General features: G+C 41.7%; 1 pseudogene; it reads left to right on the forward strand.

The window, feature by feature from the left end:
• The first annotated feature begins 3,417 nt into the window (after positions 1–3,417).
• Positions 3,418–22,373, forward strand: LOC100587768 (annotated as a pseudogene).
• The last annotated feature ends 232 nt before the right edge of the window (positions 22,374–22,605 follow it).

A 22,605-nucleotide genomic window follows, 5' to 3' on the forward strand; every position in this document is an offset into this window, starting at 1 on the left:
AGAACATGTAGGTAAGTAATTCTTCACCTTTCTTCTCCTGGATGGCTGTCCTGCAACACAGTTATATATTGTCTTCTCAGAGGACAGTCACGTGACATGGAGCAACCAGCCACACACAGCTACGGACAGCTTATTAATGCAACTTCTACTGACCCTCCCTTCTCTCCTGCCCATACCCTTTGTTCCTTACTCATACTCCCTGGGAGTTTACTCCTCAATAAGATAGTAGCACAAAGGGAAAACCCACGCTAAGACAACAACACAATTTCAACTGGGAGCTGCATTACTCTAGAAAAATCACTACTTTATAGCATGATGACTAATATTATTAGAGAAGGTTATTATGTTGGCAATTTTTGTGATAAACTACTTTAGGAGGAAATGGTAAGTCAAAAGCAAAATCTAATTGAAAACACTCCAGTTTTCTCTTTGTTAACATTTATATTGCTGAGCTATAAGGCACTATCATCCACTTGTTGCCCACACATCCTAATTGCAGGCAAGGTAAGCAGAAGGAAATAATCAATCTCCTGAGCACAGGCCTTGCAAAACCAAACCTATAAAGCAATGACAAAGGTCACATTTTGTAACTGAGCAGGACAATAATTGAATTTAAAACAAACAAAACAAAAAAGAACGGACTGAAAAGCATTTTGGTTTAATTTTTTTTTAACTTTGGTTCAAATCTATAATTCATTAACATATCATTTCCCACTTCCCATCTGGAAACCAGAAATATTGGTGATATACATCATGTAGCAGAATCCAACAAAATAATTTAAGAACCATAAATTTGAATGCATGCAGAAAATGTGTATTTTATTTGTGTTTTTGAATGGGATGGGTGTTTTTACCTTTTGGAAGAGTTATGATTTAGATTCATTTTTCCAGCACTGGCTCTGAGCTCAGCACATTCTGGGGTATTTCAGAATTTATGTTCCACTTCACATTTTTCAGCCCCACTATTTCTTTGTAAGGTATCCCAGTGGGAAGCAACCAAAAAAAAATTTCTTTTTTTCTTCCCCAAGAATCTTAAAAGTCGCATAAGAAAGATGAAATGACTAACAATGGCTCTCAAGGGGAACCTGAGAAACAGAGAAGATTCATGAGGGCTTCTTAATGTACAAGTTTCTCTCTCTGCAGTCACAACCCACATGAATGTGAGAACCCACAGGTTGGAGGATGCAGGAGTCTGAGCTCTGCTTACACTTTCATGGAGCCAGCTAGCAGGGACAGATGCCCTCCTTTCTCCCAGAGACACTGCCCACAACTCAATGAAACACACCACCCAATTCCTCCTAGATCAACCCCTTCCACTTCTCACTGGAAGGACTTGAGCTAAATGAAGGTGGTCAAGTTGTATAAAAGGTTTTCCTCACGCCAAATCCACACTGGGTCCATGCCAAGGATACACGGAAAATATTCCACATTGCTTCCATAAGCGACTTTCTAAACAAGAATTGCAGCCTTGCAGGAAATGTGATCATCTTAGCCATGTCATGCAGTTGAATGCACACTTTGGACATCATATTCAAGAAATGTTTACTCTCCCTTCATACAGTGTATAGTGTATAAGGAAGAAGGAAGAGAAACACTTGGATCTTGGAGCATTGATTATTTACATTTCCTCTAGCAAAATGTAGAGGAAATCATACTTCTTACACTCTAGTAACACTATAAACTCCTTACTGAAGACCAAGAAATCAGAGAAGAGGAAGAATGGCCAAGAAGGAATGCTGTAGCCGAGAAGAGAATTACAAAAGCAAGTAAGATGGCAAAAATTCATCACAAGAGTCTATGGCCCAATGGTTGAGAAACAGGACTAAAAAATTGATGTTTAAGAAAAAAAAAAGTTTCCATATAGTTTAACCTTTTATTTAAGCACAACATAGAAACGTTAAAAGCCCACCTGAGATGTTACTGATTACACAGATTGAAGAAGTGAGAACAATGTTCATCAGTCCCAGTGTTTTGGGCTTGGAGTGAGATGTCATGGACACTGGCATAAGCCTTTTGCATTTAGCAAGAATTACCTGTTCTGCTGGGTATGGTGTTTCATGCCTGTAATCCCAGCAGTTTGCAAGGTTGAGGCGAAGGATAACTTGAGGTCAGGAGTTCAAGACCAGCCTGGCCAACATGGTGAAACCCTGTCTCTACTAAAATAACAAAAATTAGCTGGAGGTGGTGGTGGACACCTGTAATCCCAGCTACTCAGGAGGCTGAGGTGGGAGAATTGCTTGAATCCAGGTGGCGGACGTTGCAGTGAGTTGGTATCGCAACGCTGCACTCCAGCCTGGGCAAAAGAGTGAGACTCCTTCTTAAAAAAAAGTAGAAAAGAATTACCTGTTCTTTTTCTCTCATTAGGTCTTGATCTCAAACTTCTATGGGTCTTTCTGGAGGGGGAACAATCAGCCACAAGAGCCAGTGGATAGATGGTTGGCTATTTTCAGTGCTTTTTTTTATAAAGACTCTGGCTTTCAAAAGGATTATTAAGAAAAATGCCTACTTCTTTGAAATCTACATCAAGTTGTTAAGGCAACAAGATCAAGACTAAATCTAGAAATGTTTGCTCCACCGCCCCCTCCGTCCACCCTATTATCTACCTCACATGTTTTTGTGGGTTGTGCCAACTAATTGCAATCATTGCTGCATCTCAGCCACCTCATCCCGAGGTTTTTGAACAGCAAGAAAAGGAAAGCATTGATTTGAATGATGGCGTGGTAGTACGTATGTATGTGCTTACATTTGTATGTCTGTGGGTTTGTGAACAATTGTGGAAACAGCTCATCAAATTTTCCCCTAAATGCTGTCAGATTTAGCCAAAGAGGTAGGAGAATTGACAGTGGTCTCAGTAGCCAATGATTCAATGTGGGGGTGGTGAAGGGGGAGCTGGAGCGCAAAGGAGCCAAGGAAAGAAGCACGGTGGAAACAGGAAATTCAGAGGGAAGAGCTGCTTGAGCTGTTTGCAACTTCTTTCCCCCAGAACCATAAAAAAATCTCATGAGCTCAGATCATCAACAAGAGATGATCATTTCCCCCTGAGTCTGAGCTGCACTGCAAACTCCCCCCGATTCTAGTTTTTGCTCTTTAGATGTGGGTTTGTGACTGCAGCTTCAAACCTCTCAGCTGCATGCTAGCTCTCCTGTTCTGGGAATCCAGCACGGTGTCAGCCTTTGAGTGCCAGGGGCAAGAGCACTGGGATTCTAGGCAGGGCACCTTTCCAGAGGGCCCCCGGTGATCCCTGTCCAGGCCTGCCCTATGCATTTCCTGGGTCCCAGCGTCAATGACCCCGCCTGCTGACCTGGTAGACAACACGTCCAAATTTGAGAAGTACTCAGCGGGCAAGAAGAAATTCAGACACAGGGCTGTTGAAAGAGGTTAAGACTAGAGGTTCCATCTCTATCCTATTCGGGTGAGATGATGAGCCTCCCAGCCACAAGCTGGCAAGAGGAAAGAGAAAAGGAGCGAGGAGGAGACTTTGGCCATAAGAGCCCATTTCTAACCAGTGTTGGACTGGCAATTGCAGGACCTAACCCCAGTGAGCAGGTGAGAAGGCAGACAGCTTGCCCAAGACAGCGTGTGGTCTCCTGAAAAATTAATGAGCTCTGCTGAATCCCAACAGTCAATGGGTGGATTTTATATATGTCTCACTCCCTGGATGTCTGAGCTCAGAGATGCCCTGGGGAAAAGCCTCGTGTTTCACACACTTCATGACCCAGTTTCCATCTGGCTGACAGAAGCTCTTCCTGCCTTAGATGACAGGTCTGAAGGCAGCTTAGTAGGATGGGTGATGAGTTATATGAACGCATTTCCACATTAATTGAATTCCCCTCAGTTGGACTTCTGCAAAATGAACTTTTATTTTTTTAAGAGCTACATTTTATTTTACTAATAGGGATTTAACTGGGTGAAGGAAGACTGCTGACTCCAGGGGACGTTTTCTGTAGCCTTTCCCTAGAGAGGCAGGCTTGGTTGCAGGAGGCGGTGGGAAGAAGGCATCCCAGAGACCCTGTGTATGAAGAAAATGCCTCTGCCAAATCCTCTGCCTGCCCTATGTCACTGGTTCCCAAGTGTGGGCGAATCATCTTGGAGAGCTCTGATTACACAGTTTCCTTAGTCCAGCCCAACCAACTCAATCAGACCTCACGAAGCAGAGTCCAGCAATGTCATTTTTAACAATCTCACCAAATATTTCTGGCACAGCCTTTTTCAAGTCCCCTTTTCCAGAAATCACTACCATAAGGCATTCCATCCATCCTCTGTAAGAAATATCCAGTGATTTTCAACAGTTGTACGAGAATGGCATTTTCTTGACAAAGCCTATGAGAATGGAGGGTGAGGCTTGCTGATTGGAAAAAAAGCATTTTCTAAAATTCCTATTTGTTTTCACCACAATAACCATTTCTCATATCAAATCACATAAAAGCTTCTCATAAGATTGGTATCTTTAGCAGAAGAATTTTGGATCAAACATGGTCAAGAAAGGCCAGGCGCTGTGGCTCATGCTGATAATCCCAGCACTTTGAGAGGTTGAGGCAGGCGGATCACAACGTGAAGAGATCAAGATCATCCTGGCCAGTATGGTGAAACCCCATCTCTACTAAAAATACAAAAATTAGCTGGGCATGGTGGTGCATGCCTGTAGTCCCAGCTACTCAGGAGGCTGAGGCAGGAGAATCACTTGAACCCAGGAGGTTGTAGTGAGCTGAAATCGTACCACTGCACTCCAGCCTGGCGACAGAGTGAGACTCCGTCCAAAAAAATAAGCTGAGAAATTTTACAAATTGTGATAATGCACACTTTCGTTATGCAAGATTGATCTTATCAGTTTTTCTAGAGTGTCCACCTCTGTTAACCTAAGTCTCTTCCTGTTTGAGTTCTGGACGGTGCAATCTCTGATGCCATGAGCTCTCTCTGGAAGGACACTGGGTTCCCTGCATTAATTAAGGAGAACACACAGCATCCAGGTCGAAAGCTCAGATTACCCCAGCGATGTCTGTCAGAGGGGGTATCTTCCTCTCCTTCACACTGTCTCCAAACCCCAGAAGGCCAGGGCATAGAACCCACAGTTCCCAGGGCATAGAAAATTGCATCCCAGGAAGACCTGCTCGGGAAGCAATTCTCTTCTCTTACCTTACACAGTGAAACCAAGCACCAAAACCCACAAATCTGAGAGCCAGTGTTCAGGCCACACCCACATAGATGGCTCAGCTATTCTAACTCACATCACTCTCCTCTTTAAAATCCACGGGAGACACAGCATGAGTCTCCAGCAAGTGGGAAGATCTGATCTTCATTCTTCAACTCCTCTGAGTCTGTTTCCTCCTCTTAAAATTGGAACTAACAGTGGTGCCTCACGGAGAGGGTCTGGAAGGTCAGAAGGGCTCACCACATCATGGTGAGGGCCAAAACAAGCACAGGTCAAGGGCAGTGGGAAGCCGTGAGGAGCCACGCAGTGGAACAGGTCTCAAGAGGGTAAGCCCCAGTCCCACCTCCCTTGCTCTGATTGTGCTTTTTCTTAATAACTTGCTGGATGCAGAGAAGATGCTGTTTGCAACTTCTTTCCCCCAGAACCATGAAAAATCTCATGAGCTCAGATCATCAACAAGAGATGGTGGTGCTCAAACTCCCCGAGTGTAGCTTTTTGCTTTTCAGATGTGGGTTTGTGACTGCAGCTTCAAACCTCTCAGCTGCATGCTAGCTCTCCTGCCTGGGGAATCCAGCACAGTGTCAGCCTTTGATTGTCAGGGGCAAGAGCACTGGGATTCCAGGCAGGGTACCTTCCAGAGGGCCCTCTGCTGGGTGATCCCTGTCCAGGCCTGCACTATGCATTTCCTGGGTCCCACTGTCCCTGACCCTGCTTGCTGACCTGGTCTCTGACAACCCTGGGCTCCAATCACTGGGTCCCTCACACTGCAAGCAACTCTGCCTATGCCAAAGGAAAAGCACCTCTTTCAAAGTTCCAGGCCTTTCACTTGACCTTTCATGACTTATTTTCCAAGAAGCTCCAACTCTTGGCTTCCAAAAGTGGCCTCTATGGGGGGTAGTGTACAGTGTTTGGCCTCGTGCCAAGTTTCCAGAGTCTGCTCACATTACCCTGTACCTACCCAATGCCTGGTCCCCAAATGGCTCCTTACTCCTTCGGCTCTTCCCTCAGTTCAGCACGAATTGCCCACTTCTCTGTGGAATTCTCACCACAAGTAGATCCTCCTCTTTCCTTCATTCACTGCTTCTTCCTCTGCATTGCCCTCAAATTTCCTTTTTTAAATTTAACAAATACTTATGGAACAGGATCTATGCCAGACATTGGGGATTATTTTTCCACTATGTCATACCCTTGCAAGCCTGGTGTTGGGTGCATTCATCCAGCAAGGCTGTATTGAGGTGTGTTGAGCACCAAGTACCTAATGGGAACGTCATGGCTGTAGCTCCCACCCTACTTCCTATCCAGGGAAGGAGGCAGCAAACATAAAAACAACACCAGTCAATAAAATGCTTGCAAGTTTTAAAAGCGCTGTAAAAAACACAAACACAAGAACTGAGGTAGAAAGTTATCAGGTAGGAGGGACACCAAAACTGGATACAGTGGTCAGGGTAGGCTTTTGTGAAAAGATGACACAGAAGCTGAGACCCAAATGCTGAGCAGGAGTCAGGCAGAGAGTGAGGTACATGGCTTCCAGGCAGAGGAAACAGCACATGCCAGGGACCTAGGGTAGGAAAGACTTTGACACGGAAGAAACTAGAAGAAGACCAATCTGGTCAGACATTAACAAGAGGAAGTAAGTGGCCCAAGAAAACATTAGAGAGATTGGGAGGAGACATATTATGCAAAATCTTGTAGATTGGGAAGAGATATATTATTCAAAATCAGTAAAGATTTTGAGTTTATTTCACTAATGAAATTTATACTTAGTCCCAAGGGGTCCAGGAGCCTTCTTGAAAATGAGCCTTTGGAACAAGATCATGTCCTTTGTAGGGACATGGATGAAGTTGGAAGCCATTATCCCCAGCAAACTAATTCAAGAACAGAAAACCAAACACCGCATGTTCTCACTTTCAAGTGGGAGCTGAATGATGAGAACACATGGACACATGGTGGGGAAACAACACACACTGGGATCTGTTGGAGGGAGAAAGTGGGGGAGGGAGAGCATCAGGAAGAATAGCTAATGGATGCTGGGCTTAATACCTAGGTCATGGGATGATCTGTGCAGCAAACCACCATGGCACGTTTACCTATGTAACAAACCTGCACATCCTGCACATGTACCTCGGAACTCAAAATAAAAGCTGAAGATAAAAAAGAAAGAAAACAGGCCTTTGGCATGCCAGAGTTCCCGATGCCATGCCTTCCTGCGTTCACCACATACTTTAGAGAGCAACTCTGTGCTGGACACACAGTCATCTCATTAGTTTCCTGTAACAACCTCTTCCTACACACACCAATTCACATCCACGAATATCAACACTTGGATGTGATTTTTGTCTCTTTGCAATTCTGAAATAGTATCAGACCACAGAACAGTTCACAACTACAGTTTTGTTGTTGTTGTTTGTTTTTGTTTTTGTCTTCAGATGGAGTTTTGCTCTGGTCGCCCAGGCTGGAGTGCAATGGCACGATCTTGGCTCACTGCAACCTCCGCCTCCCAGGTTCAAGCGATTCTCCTGCCTTAGCTTCTCCTGAGTAGCTGGGACTACAGGCACCCGCCACCACACCCAGCTAATTTTTTGTATTTTTAGTAGAGATGGGGTTTCACTATGTTGGCCAGGCTGGTCTTGAACTCTGACCTCAGGTGATCCACCCGCCTCGGCCTCCTAAAGTGCTGGGATTACAGGTGTGAGCCACCGCACCCGGCCAACTAGAGTTTTTTCAGTTAGCAATATATGATGGACATCCCTACATGTTGGTAGATGCATTCTCAGGGTATCTTTCTTCTTCCTCCCTTGCTCAGCCTTGCCTATATGCACAGCTCACCCAAACATTGCCTCCCTCCTCAGCCTCTCCCTCCCCCAAATATACACTGCAGAAAACCTTGACATGAGATGGCAAGTGTACCTTGGAAAAGGCATCCTGGAGACCTGTTCTCTAAACCTTCTTTTCTCAAATGGTACAAGCTCACAGCCCAGGAGACCAGTAGTCTCTGGTGAGGTCACACTGGGCTTACATTTCATACTTTCAACAAAGTAATTTCCTTCATGCTGTAAAATATGATGGAGTGGTGGGAGCAGGGGGAGATTCTGGAAGCACGAGGATTTGCAGCCGCACACTCAGTGAATCCTCTGTGGAGGCAGCTGAATGTGGCAGGAGGAGCTCAGGTTTCGGAGCAAGTCACAATTGGGTTAAAATTCTAGTTTCCCTGCTAAGTAGTCTGAGGGAGGTAACTGGATCTCACCATGCTTCCTCATCTACAAAAAGGAAATATTAACACACAATGGAATATTATTCAGCCTTAAAAATGAAGGAAATTCTAACACATACTACAACATGGTTAAACCTTGGGGACATTAAGCTAAGTGTAATAAGCCAGGCACAAAAATACAAATACTCTCTAAATCCTACAGCAGCCAAATTCATACATAGTAGGATGATGATTGTCAGGGGCTGGCAGAGGGGGAAATGAAAAATTGCTGTTCAATGCGTATAGATTTCTGTTTTGCAAGATGAAAAAGGTCAGGCGATCCATTGCAAAATAAAGATTGGTAAATTTTATGTTGTATGTTTTTATCACAATTTTTTTAATGCAAAAAAGGTGAGAAATAGTAATACCTGTCTCATAGGGTTGGTAGAAGAAAAAGAAAATAATATAAATTATATAAAATATTTACCACCGTGCAGTTCCTCCTTCTCCTCACTGCACTCACACAGACTCACACACACACTCACACAAGCACATATGCACCACAAACTCACATATGCAAATACGCACTCTCTCACACACACACACACTCACACACAAACATATGCACCACAAACTCACACATGCAAACGCACATGCTCTTTCTCTCACACACACACACTCAAACACGCACAGTCACACACACACGCACACTTATTTCTCTCGGCTGTTTCCTCAGCCTCTCTGCCCGAGTCTCCTTTTAGCACAGACAACAACAGGAAGAACAAGTCGTGTTCGAGGACTTCTGTCTTCAGGAGTCTCCTCAGTCTGCATTCTGGAAGATTCTTCCATATCCTGTATTTCCTTACATGAATTCTTATTCCAAAGCATTTCAAGACACTCTTAAAATAATGGCTCTTAACTTTCAGAGTCCTAAAATCTAGATACAGTGAAACAGTTGAATCTGAGCTGTGTACAACATAATAAAACATAATCGTGCCTTGACTATAATAAGTATTTTACACTTTATAAGTTGTTTTCAATACATTAACACATTAAATTCTTAAAATAAAAGCAGGAGTATTATTATCCCCCTTTTTTAAAGAGGAAAAGCAGTTTCAAAGAGTTTAAGTGATGTGTGTTCAAAGTCACCAAACTAGCAGGGATCAGAGGTGAGTCTCTGAAACAGCCATCTGTTGGCTTCAAGATTTTTCGGCTCTTTTTACCTCATCACTGGGTAAGAGAGGGTAGGTCAGATACGAGCTATCTAAGGACTCAGGAAACCATGGGCACGCTGCCTGGATCGGGCGCAGAATCAGAGCTGATCTAGAAAAGAGAACACGCATTTCCCTGAAGGCATGGAGAACAGGAGGAATTCAGAAAATAGGACACGAACTTTTTCAGAGCCTCACACTGAAAGCAGACTTCTTCTTGCAGCCAATAAACAGAAAATGTGTCACTACTAAGTGCCTGCTTCTGAGGGAAGGCTAGAAGAGCTAACAGAAGGGCCCTGTCTCCAAGTTCAGAAACAGAGGAAGCATCCCAAAGTCCGCAGCATAAATACCAAAGGCAGGAGACACCTCGTTTCAAGAGATTAGGGTTTTACAGTCTTAGGCAGGTTCTAAGTAAAAACATATGAAAAAACAGACCCTGGTGTGTGATGTTCCCCATCTTGTGTCCAAGTGTTCTCATTGTTCAATTCCCACCTATGAGTGAGAACATGCAGTGTTTAGTTTTCTGTCCTTGCGATAGTTTGCTCAGAATGATGGTTTCCAGCTGCATCCATGTCCCTACAAAGGACATGAACTCATCCTTTTTTATGGCTGCATAGTATTCCATGGTGTATATGTGTCACATTAGGAGATATACCTAATGTAAACAACGAGTTAATGGGTGTAGCACATCAACATGGCACATATATACATATGTAACAAGCCTGCACTTTGTGCACATGTACCCTAGAACTTAAAGTATAATTTAAAAAAAAAAGAAAGAAAAAACAGAGCCCCTACACCATACTAGCAAACTGTATAAAGGTTACAGAGAGAATGAGAAACATTACCCTGGTCTAACTCCAAAAACAATAAAATTTAACGCTGATCCCTCAGCATCCAGAGAAGAGTCCCTAGGAGAATCCTGCTATTTGGGGCAGTTGTCACTGTGGCTGTCACATGGTGTCACTTGTGAAACACAGTATTTGGTCTCGTGCCATCTTACCTCGCTACTGGGATCTCCGGTAAACTGAGTACAGGGTAGACGCCTCCACTGAAACCTGTGCATACCCTCACTGTAGCCATTGAGAAATGCTGCCAGCACCACCGTTTCCCAGTGTTGCGGTGCAGAGGAGAGTGGACTCTCTGTTACTCTCTCTCTCTGTCTCCCTCTCATCACTCCATGCCATGCTGACTTGGGCTCACTAGGTTAGAGTTCTTTACCCACACGGTTCTTTTAACACACACAGACACAAACATACACACTTTTCTCCCAAAACCTGTCAGCCTGTCCCCCATCCTCCATGTCCCAGATTTCCGAGAGCTGAGCTTGCTTCTCTTGGTATCTAGTCCTAACCACTTCTTGCCCCAGGATAAATCACATTTCTCATAGGAATAAATTTTATGCTGTGATAGGTTTCATTCCACTTTAAAAGGCAGGGCGGGGAATGGTGGCTCACACCTGTGATCCCAGCGCTTCGGGAGGCTGAGGCGGGCAGATTGCTTGAGCCCAGGAGTTGGAAAGCAGCCTGGACAACATGGTGAAACTGTAGCTCTACCAAAAATACAAAAATGACCCGGGTGTGGTGGTGCACACCTATAGTCCCAACTAACTCAGGAGGCTGAGGTGGGAGGATCACTTGAACCTAGGAGGTCAAGGCTGCAGTGAGCCATGATCATACCACTGCATTGCTGCCTGGGCAACAGGGTGAGACCCTGCCTGTCTCTAAATAAATAAATAAATAAATAAGTAAATAAATAAAAGGCAGATGGACTCCTTACCTCAGAAAGAACTATCAGATAAACTGGAAGGATAGAGTATGGTTTGGGGGTAGAGTAAGTATGAAGAACAACTTGACCGAATCAAAGAAAGAGGATGCCTTAAAAATAAAAATATCCAGCTTTTCTTCCTTGAACAATGCAACTGAAAACCATATGGTACATGACTATTTCCTGGAATGAGTAAATGGAAAGTTAAACAAAACCTTCAAGTATCCCCAGGTGAGATGCACGATGGGGGGGAAAAAAGGCATGTAAAGGTTTAGATTTAGTTTTCTTTCTTTTTTAAAATTTCCAAGACTCACACCTTCTGCAAGTTTGAATGTATTAACCTAAATCTCACAAGAACATGCTCCAAGAACATCCTGTCCCATAAAACCATAGGAAAGAGGAGCATCTTAGGTTGGGCTCTCCAGAAGCAGATCATGAGAGGAGGATTCCTGTGCAAATGACTTTTTGAACGTGCTCTTAGAGGAAGCCAGTAAGAGCAGGGAGCAGAGCTGGGAAGGGAAGAGGCCAAGCAAGAAGGTGAACTCACTCAGGCAAAGTCTCGCAGAGGGTTAGGCTGCAAGGAGCTCAAGAGTGTAAGGCCTGTTCTGCCATGCAAGGGAGCTGAGGCTTTCAGACTCCTGTAGCCATCAGCCACTGGATAAGGTCACCCCAAGCAGATGTGAATTCCCCTGGCACTTCCAGCTCTCAGGTTGTCCATGCCAGGGAGGCTCGAGCACCCTGAGATTGTGGAAGAAGAAAGCCCCCTCAAGTCAGCAGGCACGCAAGAATGGCACAAAGGAAAGTAGCAATGATTGGGCAATGCACAGACATCATCTGCTATAAGGAGCAAAGAATGAAATTTGTCAGATTCAGTTTTCCCATATACAAAATAAGGTTAACAGTCCAGCACCTATCATCTGTAAAACAGGGAAGGTACTAACGCCTGCTTCATTGGGTGGTTGTGAGGACTGCATTAGACAATTGAGGAAGACATGTCTTCAGCTCTCAGAAATACCAGTGTCTGTAAATATCTACAAGCAAGTCAAACAGCGATTTCAGCTGGGCCTATGGCTCCAGTTATTTTGCCAAAAGAAACGCAGTGACCACACATGTATCCAAAAATCTCTGAGGTCTCTACCATCTCTCAGCAATCTGGAGAATGCAGGAGGAACTTGGACAACTTCTAGGGGGAATTTAAAAAGCACTTTAAAAAGCGTGAACCCACCAGTTTGAACTGTACACAAAGCATTTCTTTCTAAAAATGTCCATCTCAGGTCTGTACAGTGGTTTTTGCCCTGTTTGTCTCTCAGGCACACTTACGAGAAGAGCTTTCAATGCATCCAAACAATTGCTTACAAGCATCAACCTACCACGAGGTTAGCCCCACACTGAGCTAACAGAGGAGCCATGAGGGAGCTGTTTCTATGGCATTTGAGTAGCACAAAATGTGATTTTTCTCTGGAGAAGAGTTTTGAGAATTAGAGGGAATTAGTCATATTTTCCAATGTGGGAATTTTAACAGTTGTGAAATTATGAAGAAGACCTGACTCAACAATTTCAATATTGCAATATGTCACCTAGCTGTCTTGTTACTCAAAATTACATGATTTAAAAGACAGTGACTTTAAAAAGAACCCAACCAAGGTTTGAAAGAAAAAGGAGATATGCAGACAAAGCAAAGGAAAAATATAAAATTGCTGAACATTTACAGAGCTAAGTTTAACAATTCTGGGCTCATTTAATACAGTTTTTATCTTAAATAGAACATTGAAAGGCATGTTTATCCTCTCAGTGAATTATATGTTAGAAATGCACTCTTTAAACAGTGGGTTTTTTTAAACCTACAATATGGAATCTGAACTGGATTTAACATGTTGCTAAATATTCAAATGGGTCATCCCTTCATACTCCCTTTTGGTAGGTTAAAAAAAGATGAGCAGACGTTCCGGACAAAGATGAGTAAGCCAATTCAAGACCACCTTTGTGCTATACTTTTTCCAGCCTCCTAATTAGGCTACTCCTCATTAACTACCCTAAATGAGCTACAAATAATGATCAGGTCTTGTCCTTTATATATGAAAATGAGTCTATTAGCAAGTGCATGACTAGGGTATTTTCCAGGAGCAGTGAAGGGTTTGAACTTTTTCAAGTACACTCTCTCCGGGCTTTCCTTGTCCTCAAAAGCGTACCTTTGCAGGACAGCTAGCTAGGGTGAGAAGGAAGCTAAAAGACTAAAACAGACCATTCTAATGAGCTTGGTCTCATTAGCATCGGGTGATAATTAGGTAACCTAGCCAGAACAAATGAAACACTGGGCAAATTTGAAGAGATATAGATAGCTCCATGGAATGTTAAATACAAAGCTAGAAGTGGTATTAGCCCTTGACTAACTAAATGAATCACTGAATAGAACAAACACTAGTGTTTATAATCAAGAACCTTAAGGAAAAAAGGGTGGGTGTTATGGTAAAAGAATGATCGCTACCTACAACTCACCAAATTCCCACATACACACATTTCCTGACATATATTTTCTCCCATTGTAATAATACCAATCGAATACGTTAAGAGACCCCAGGCTTATTGTAAACAGTTAAGAAAGAGTATCTAAAATCATCCCAAAGAAATTTATTCCAATTTGTTAACTTCAAAAACTTATCACTCTTTATGCACTTTCAACAAAATAGTTCTCCTCAAATCGATCTATAAATTAAATGCAATTCCAATCAGAATTCTGGCAGAATCTTGTATGAACTTGACAAATTCATTTAGAAAGCTATCTGGAAGAACAAAGCAAGGAAACTTGCTTATCCAGACACTAAGAAACAACAAAGATTAAGTAATTAAAAAGAAAAAAAAATATGGTCTTGGCATTGCCCAAGACAGAGATCAATGGAACAGAACGGGAAGCCCAGAAACAAACCCAAGTAAATGTGTGACTTTGTTCTGTAGCAGAGATGGCATTATAAATGAGTGAGGAAAGGATGAAACTTTTTAGTAGCTGATGTTAGGAAAACTTCACAACATAAAGACAAATATCTACTTCACGGCATATAAAAATTCAATTCTAAATTGATTAAAAACCCAGATATGAAAATTGAAACTATGAAATCTGTATAAAAATATTTTTTAATATTGTGACATTAGGATGTACAGAAAGAGTTTTCAAATAACACTCCAAAAACACAAGGTGAAAAAAAAAATTGACTACAACAAAAATGAAGGTTTCTATTCAATGTAGAATATCACAAACAGGGTTAACATATAGGTGATAGAATGGGAGAAGAGAATGCAATATCTAAAATAAATTGGAGGTTATTATCAACATTATACAAGGAATTCCTACAAATTAACAAGAACATATAGAAAGCTCAATTTTAAAATGTCCAATGTATAATAGGTAATTCACAGAAGGAGGAACTCAAATAGTTAATAAATACATGAAGAAATCCTCAACTTCATCCAACAATAATTGTTGATATGTAAATTAAAACAACTTTATGAGCATTTGGTTGACAAAAATGTGAACATTGGTAAATACCAAATGTTAGTGATGATGTTGGCATACAAAAACTTCTTGCACTGCTGGTGTGAGAGAATACTGGTTATGATACATGAGATTATTGTTCAAATATATTCACTACTTCTCTGCCACTTCCATCAGAAGAGTATATCTCCTCTCCTGATTGGGCTTGGCCATATGACTCAATGTGGTCTCATGGTAGACACCCCTGTGCACTTCTCTGCTCCTGGACTTAAAACCTGGCCATGTGACTTGTTTTGGGCAATAATATGTTAAGAGAAGTGACTTGAGCAGAGGCTCAAAATGCGGTTGCTTGGTTAGGCTTTATCCCTTATGTTTCTGCCATTGCCATGAGAAGAAAACGCCCTAGCAAAGTCCACCAGTCCAAAGAGGAAGAGAGATGCAGGGTGCAGACCTGAACCAACCTAAACCTGACCCAGAGCTAAGCCTACCTAAACATCCAGCTGACCCCTGACCCAGAGCCAAGCCTGCCTAAACACCCAACTGACCCACGGATGTATCACTGATAATAAATTGCCATGTTTTAAGTCATTTAGTTCTGTGTAAGTTTATTTCACAGCGTTCTTTTGACAACGACTGACTGATACACTAATACAGCTTTCAGTGGGTATTTAATGGCTATAAATAGTATATACATTATGTAACAGAAACTTCTACACAGGCTTCTCTGATTTTTCCTTGTTAGTAAAGGGTGCCTCCCACTATAGAGTCCTTTAACTCCACACACTTGCTTCCACAGTCTCTTTTATAATATATATAAAATGCTAGTCAATGGGACCAAAGAAAACATCCACTAACGGACTTCTGGCAAAAGTTTTCCTCTGTAATAAAAAGAGATGCATGGGAAGCTATAACCCTCTTCTTCTACACTGACTGTGATCATGCCTGTGTGTGACGTTCAGAGCTGCTACAATCATCTTGTGGCCAGTGGGAAAAATAACACTGACTTACAGAGGACGGTAGAGCAGAAAGATGAAACTGACCCGAGTCTTTGGTTACGCCACTGAGCTGCTAATGCTTCCTCTAGAACACTTGTTGTTACATGAGACAATTTAGGTTCTTACTATTTCAGCCAATTTAAGTAGAAATGCTAAAAGCATTCATAATTATCCATTAATCTCAACTCATTATCTCATTAATCTCAACTCCTATATCAACTCCTAGATATGAACAGGCACATCCATAAGAGGACAGATGTGATTGTACTCATTACAATATTGTTTTCTGACAGCAAGTACCTGGAGGTTACCTAAGTGTCCGCCACTTGGAACATGGATGATTAAAATGCCAATGATGAAATGTTAGGCAATAATCAAAAGTAGTAAGCTATATCTAGATAAGAAATTTGAATAAATCTCAAAAACATGGAGTGAAGTAATAAAAGTTAAAACATAGAATAAAATATATAACACAGTTCTATTTACATAAATAAAGAATGTAAACACAAGACAACATTAAAATTTTCCAACCATTCATATGTATTTAAGGAAAAGTATTAAAAACATTACAGCATGTGCTTAAGTGGGATACAAGAATATTAGCAGGATTGGGGCATGAAAAAGAAAAATAATTAATTAAAAATCTGAGTACTTATACCGCTTGTTGCTACATAATGAATTATCTAAAATGCAGTAGCATTTTTTGTAGAATTGGGTCTGTCTTTGTTGCCTAGGCAGATCTTGAACTCCTGGCTTCAAGTGTTCCTGCCACCTTGACCTCCCAAAGTGCTAAATTACAGGCATGTGCCACCACACCTGGCCTCTAGTAGCTTTACAACAATAAATGTTTATTATCTCAAACTTTGTATGGGTTAGGAATCCAGGCATGGCTTAGCTAGATGCTTCTGACTCATGATCTCTCAGATGACTCCAGTCAAGGGTTAGGCTGCAGTCTCATCTGAAAGTTCAGATGACAATCTCAGGATCCATTGTTAAGCTCACCAACATGGTTATTAGGCGCAGGATTTAGTTCCCTGTGGGCTATTGGACTAAGGGCCTGAGTTTTTCACGGCTGCTGGTTCCTTGCCATATGAGTCTCTTTATAGGGCAGCCCACAGCACAGCAGTTTGATTCCTCAGAGCAAGTGACAGAGCAGGAGATAGCATGTACAAGTTGGAAGCCATGGTCTCATGTTTGCTGTATTCAATTTATTAGAAGCAAGTCACTAGTCCAGCCCACACTTAAGGGGAGAGTATTGCATGGGGGAATGAGAACCAGGAAGTGGGGATCACTGGGGGCCACCTTAGAAGCTCCCTACCACAGCCCTCAGTGCCATGACCAGTGATGATCACTTATCATGAACTGAGGAGCCTAATCACTTCAACTTGGTGTTCCCATGCTCCAAAAAATGAAAGGCAAACCAGATGGCAAAAAGAACCAATGTGGCTTTGACTTTTATATATTTGCAGATCAAGTTCTAGATAATTGACATTGAATAGTTCTTGACAGACTGAGGAGTTATTTGGGACAACATGCTGACTTTAAGTATGTAACTATTAAGAAACACGGGAAAAAATCACAGTTTTTTATGTAAGATTAAATATCAAGAAGCAGAAAGAAGAAAGTGAGTATTAGTACTGTTTCTACGAAAACAGTAGCAAATCCAGATTTAATGTAAAAAATACTGTTCTATATGATAAAATTTTTTATGTAGATTTGGATAACTCTATAATCGGAGAAAGCTTTTAAGATTCCCTTGTTTAACAGGTGGAGAATCAGAGGTTCACATGGCCAGTGACTTACCTCGGGTCATTGTAGGCACCTACCCTGGGTCAAGCCACTCTTTACCAAGCAGAATTGCTTGTCAGAGTGAAAATGTGATATTTGCAGCCTCCAAGTAGAATCTAGTCTGATTCTAAATGGGCTAGACTTGGCAAAATCTTTCTTCCTTTCCCAGGAAATTTACATCAAAGAGTTAATTGCATTAAATTGCTCTGTATTTAACTTCCATGTCTGCTAACAAGCAAAATTTCAATAACAGTCTCCATTTTCTGTGTAAACCGGAGAAGGACTTCTTTTATTTTGTTTCAGTACTATTTTTCTAAAGCTGTCTCATTCTTTTTATGCTCCTCATCACAGTGTAAGTCCATGAAAAATTAATGCCCCTGTTCAGCAGGGAGGCTAGCTCCTCCTAAAAGAATGTTCTGGAAAACCCAACAGCAAGACATCCATCTCCAAGCAGATATGTCATAAAAAGGTACGTGTTCCAGAAGCTTCTCCCAAGAGAGTGGGGGTCTCAAGGGCTGTGGCAATTACATTAGACTCATTTTATGTTTCCTCTGCTATCCCTTACTTATTTCATATAGTAACAGATTTTGAATCTATGAGTTTGCAAAATCCAGGTAAACCACTAAAAAGATGTAGAAACCACTCTACTTTCTTGAACTCCATGGGCAATTAGGGAAAGCTGATGTGTCAAATTCAGAATTCCACCAACAAAATGGCATTTGCAATTGCTGAATACAACAATTCTGTTCTATGAGTAAGATATTTTGTGTATAACAAAAAGTTTAAAACATCAGTGTATATTAGAAAAATATGCAGTGAAACATGGGAGTAAATGTACTTGCAATGCAAAAGTTAATCAGTGTCATGAAAATTTTAGCCAGAGAACTTGGTTGGTGTAGTATTTAATGAAAAGTAAATCTGTGTCTTCTCCTAAAGTTAAAAGTATAATTCTTTTTAGTTCCTGCATCACTTTATTTTTTATACACAGTTATAATTCCCCATTTTGATTAAGATCTTTTACCTATAAAACTGATAAGGGCTTTCAAATTATGTCACATTATTAAAGAATCACTCTGAGTATAGTTGGTAATAGTAACCCAACCACACTTCACTTAGTGAGTTTGATTCTCTGGTTGATTAAGATCACAATTCTCCATTTCTGTGCCTATTCCTCTTTTGTCCCCCATCCTAGAGATATTTTGATTTAGCTCACTTCAGATTCATACCTGTTAGGCATTATCTCATAAAATCACAAAACCACCTGGCGAATCAACAGTTTCAACCATAGAGGTACACACGGGTTGACCACCAATGGGGAACCCCATCCAATTGAATTTGCTCGCCGACGCCTTTACATCATCTCACCCCTCCATACCAGATCCCACTGGACTCAGCAAGAGCTAGCTGTCTCTTCCATTTGTACTCCACTTCTGCTTCAAGGCTAGACAGCTCTTACAATCTTAGTCCTCAGCATCAAATTAGATGCTTCATTTAGTAAAAAGCTTTCACTCTGCTCACAATTCCTACCTTCACACCCGCCCTCTCTAGGTCTAATATTCTGTATATCTCATTACCCAGCTCCAACAATAACACTCGAATTTAGCCTCATCAAAGGTCATAATAGCTTCCATACCTTAGAATGAATGGAATAAAACATATGGAATGCATGAGTCACATATAAATGTGGTTCACACATAAATGTACAATATTTATTGTCTCTCAAAATATTTCACAAGTCCACACCTTCATCCTTGAGTTTTGCAGGTAAATAAAATGAATGAGCAGACGACATTAATTACCATGGGGTGTGTGCATTTTTAAAGGCTTTAAAACAACAGTGGTATTAATATCTCTTTGACGCACCAGAAGAGCAATCAGAGGAATACTAAAAAGTTTCCCATTCTCTCTTTCCAAGGTTGTTCATTAGCTGAGCTAAATCTCTCAGAATCAGAGCCAGCCACCTCCGTTCCTCTTATATATGTCTTAATCATTTTACATAGAAAGAATCCATTCCATTAACCATCAACTTTACAGGAAGCAAAGCATAAGATGGCTGCTAACATAGCTAATATAACCCAGTGCTACTCTAATGGAAGGAGAGAATCCAGAGCCCAAATGGCACTAGTTCCACCGTGTGGTCTTAGAACAGCATTAAATAGTTAAAGGAGAAAAAGCCATTTAAAACACAATTTTTAAAAACAGTCCTTTAGTCAAAACTACTCTGGCCTAAATCCACCCTAAATCACTGCAAGATTCAATAGAAACTCAAAGGAAACTGTACACTAATGGATTCTCCAAAGAAAAACACATTACAATTGAACCATCCTATTCCTTGGCACACATAACAGCTGGTCTGACCACACATGTTCAATTCTGGAGCCATATTTTAAGAGGGACAGTGACTAACTAGAACACATTCAGAATAGGGCAACCTATTCTGAAAACTATTTCCTATGATAAATGGTTGAGAGGACTGGTGATCTATATTCACCAGTGAGAGAAATGAGAGAGCTGCCTGCAATAATGGGAGTGGCTAGCTCGCTGGACCAGAATTACAGAAGAATGGCTTGAACCATTAATCAAGTAAAGAGCCCTAATCAAATAAATGCAAATTAAAACAACAGTGAAATACTATTTCCACATCCCCACATCTCAGCAAATTGGGACACACACACACACACACACATAATTATTTTTTCCAGTGGAAATGCCTACAGTTTCACTGCTAGGAAGAGTGGGAAAAGCTTTTCTGTTAGTCTGGAAATAAAATTCAAAAGTCTTAAAATTGTACATACCTTTTTACCAAATGTTTTCATGGCTAAGAATTTATCTTAAGAAAATAACTGGATATGTTTTCAAAGAGTTTTGTAAACAAATGTTCAACAGAACATTATGCTTACCAAAAAATAAAATAAAATAGAAAGAAAGAAAAAAACAACACAGGGGGAACACCTAAACATCCAATAAAAATCTCTGGATTTTCTCCACGAATAATTGTATAGTGCTTACAACGTGCTAGTCACTGACAGGTATGTTCCTAATTCCCAGAATCCCTGCAACAGCCCTATGTGGGGGACATTATTATCCCCATTTTACAAATAGGGAAACTGAAGTGCAAATGTGTCACGTTGCTCACAGCCTCACAGACAATACATAGTGGGCCTGAAAGTCCAGCACAGGCCTCCTGCCCAGACCCTGCGCTAACACCCACATTTGATTGGTTAAAAAGTAATGGCGGGTAAACGCGTGGAATACAATTTTTTAAAATTAGGTGAAAGAGAAACGTGATGAACTCACTGGTATCAGTTAGCAAACTCCACCTTCTCCCTCTTTTAAAGAAAACTAAGACCCTTCTGTCTTCTGGCACCTCTCCTCTTCTCCAGCTTTCCAAAGACCTCACCCCTAGCCCTTCCAGCTCCTGAGGTGGAATTCTTGCAAACCAGACCCCGACGTGAGCAGCTCTGAGCTGGCTTGCAGCCTCTGGCCAGTTTTTGCTCTTCTCTCAACTGCCCTTGTTCCACAGATTAACAGATAGAGTAGAAGTAACTAGGAAGCATATTTTTATTTTTACATCTCTCGCAAAAAATAAAAAAGCAGTGTTTTTAGGCAAAATAAAAAGTTGAGTTTGTAGGGAGCCGCCGTGCGGACAGCGAGAGAGGCAGCCAGCAGGATCCGAAGAGGCCCTGGAGCGTCTGCAAACCCCGTCGGACCCAGGCGTGCCCCGGCACCGCGCCCTGGAGAGCCAGTTCTGAGTATCCCCGGGCGGCCACTCCTTCGGCCAGCAGCCTGGAACCCAAGCGCGAGAGACCAGGACCCCCGAGTGCAGCCTCTTCCCACTGCCCGAACTATCTTGGCTGACTTCAGTTAGGGCCCTTCCTACCGGCTCTTGGCCAAAGTCAAGTTCAAGATTGCTTCCAAATAGGATTATCAAACAAAAGATCTTCACACAACTGGATAGCAGAGGTCAGCTGGGCTTAAAGGAGGGCATCCTCCTCTGTGAATTCATGAACAAACTGTAGGCAGGCCCAGTGAAGAAAGTCAATGAGCCCTCATTAAACCAGCCTCAGCGGAGAATATTGGCAACTTTATTAAAGCTATTCAGGCTTATGGTGTGAAGCCACGTGACATATTTGAAGTAAGTAATCCTTTTAGGATGGAAATATGACCCAGGTTCAGGCTACTCTGGTTGCCTTAGTAGGTCTGGCAAGCACAAAAGGATACAACCATGGACATCAGGGTTAAATATGCAGAAAAACAAACGACGTTAGGATGAAGGAAAATCAAAAGCTGCTGAAACTGTAATTGGATTGCAGATGGGAACCAACGAAGTGCCAGCCAGGCAGGTATGTCAACTTATGGGACTACAGGCATCTTTATGATCCCAACATGCAAACTGACAAACCTTTTAACCACACCACAATTTGTCTGCAGATGGTCACTAACAAAGCGGACAGCCAGGCGGGGACGTTAGCACCAGGCACCAGACGGGCCATCTACTATCAGAAGCTAATATTATAGCCAGTAGACCACTTGACGATTTCTCTACAGATGGGTACCAACAAAGTGGCTTCCCAGAAAAGAATGGGTGTGCATGGGCTTGGGGGGCAAGTATATGGTCGCAAATACTGTGCTGCTCTGACAGAACCTATCATTCACAACAGAAACAAATGGTTTGAAAATCAGTGATAGTGATTATCACACAGAATACCCAGATGACTAACATGGCGAATACCAAGGTGACTGCCCTAGAGATTACCAATATGGCGACCAAGGCATTGATTACTAGATTCACAGAAAAGAACTCAGTAGTCTACTGTTTTCATTCAGTGAGAACCAAGCTATCTTTAAATAATTTTTATCTTGTCTTCCTAAAACACTATTAAGCTTATTGTACCTTAAAAAAAAGACATATACATTCCTTTCTCCTTTATCTGCCTCTTCCCTAAATAGTCGCCTTTTCTTGCTGTAACAGTTAAATCCTACAGCATAACCAATAACTAGCATTTGAAATAAAAAGG

Source organism: Nomascus leucogenys, chromosome 8 (genome assembly GCF_006542625.1).
Source record: "Nomascus leucogenys isolate Asia chromosome 8, Asia_NLE_v1, whole genome shotgun sequence".
In the NCBI taxonomy this organism is placed as follows: Eukaryota; Metazoa; Chordata; class Mammalia; order Primates; family Hylobatidae; genus Nomascus; species Nomascus leucogenys.